General features: G+C 43.3%; 1 long non-coding RNA gene across 1 annotated transcript in view; it reads left to right on the top strand.

The window, feature by feature from the left end:
• LOC147817433 (uncharacterized) overlaps positions 1 to 1,155 on the top strand; it is a 3,142-nt gene that overhangs the window by 1,676 nt on the left and 311 nt on the right. The gene's annotated exons all lie outside the window — the stretch shown is intronic.

Below are 1,155 nucleotides of genomic sequence, written 5' to 3'. Positions count from 1 at the left end.
ACGAACACAATGCTCCACAGGTGCATGTTTTTCTCTTGAGGACACTGGAGACTTGTCTAGTGGATCTTCATGTCTGTGCTTGACTGTGGAAATATCCTGTTCTGTCATCCAATCAGGACTTTGTACCTGCAGATGAATTTAAGTGGATTCGTTCTGACTCCTCTTCCCTCCACAGCCCAGCAGAAAAATTAATGGATCATTTTGGAGAAACGCTGGTCCTGAATCTGAACTGAGCGTCTGGACACTCTGAATGTTTCCTCCCTCTCAGTCCTGCTCCCTCTCTCTCTACCTGGAGATCAGGTAAACTGATCTTTATTGTGTATAACTGGAAAAACTATATCGCCTTTTGTTTTGAAATCACTTTTGTTTGTTTTTTTCCAAAGTCCATGACAAAATCGTGTTCAATAATTGTGATCACAATATTGATCAAAATAATTGTGATTAGGATTTTTGCCAAAATAGAGCAGCACTACAACATGAGGTGTGGTACTTCCTGTTCACTGCGTTAGAATCAACAGTTTGACTCGACTTTGTAATGAGCTGAATAATACACATGTCACAACTGACCAGGGTTATTATACTGTATACGCTGTTAGAGTGTGTGTGTGTTATCTCAAAGTCAGTGTTACAAGTTTCTCTCTCAGACTGACTGAAGTCCTGAAGATGAGTGTTTGTGTGGAGGAAGAGGAGGACAGAGCAGAGTCTCCAGGATCCATCTGTCTGTGTATGAGGAGTGACCGGTCCAAACATCACCCTCCAGACTTCAGTACTGAACCTGGACCCTCAGACTCACAGTAAGAGACCTGCTACAGACCTGTGAACCTCCAAACTGTCTCTGTAACAGTGTTCAGTGTGTTGAGCTGCTGCAGCTGACGTCACTGAAACAGAAAGTAACTCTTTCCTGGTTCTTCTGTCTTATCAGTGTGATGATACTGGCCGCTTGTTTCTTGTGAAATGATCTGATCAAAGATCATATTTTTGCTGCAGCTGATGAACATGACTGATTTACAGAGGTCAGTAATTAAAGGGCCGTGGTGGAGGAGAGAAGCAGCTACAGAAGGAGGGAGCAGCGTGTTGGTGAACCTTGATGAGCTGGATCTAACAGAGTTCAGAGACTCTGCAGGATGAAGACTTTTACAGGCTGAATGATGAGCT

The sequence above is a fragment of the Seriola lalandi genome, unplaced genomic scaffold (assembly GCF_002814215.2).
Source record: "Seriola lalandi dorsalis isolate HSWRI2012SDOR001 ecotype SW California unplaced genomic scaffold, Sedor1 jcf7180002054959, whole genome shotgun sequence".
Classification (NCBI taxonomy): domain Eukaryota; kingdom Metazoa; phylum Chordata; class Actinopteri; order Carangiformes; family Carangidae; genus Seriola; species Seriola lalandi.
Note: the sequence above shows the minus strand (reverse complement) of the source record. Positions and strands in the feature narration are given on the sequence as shown.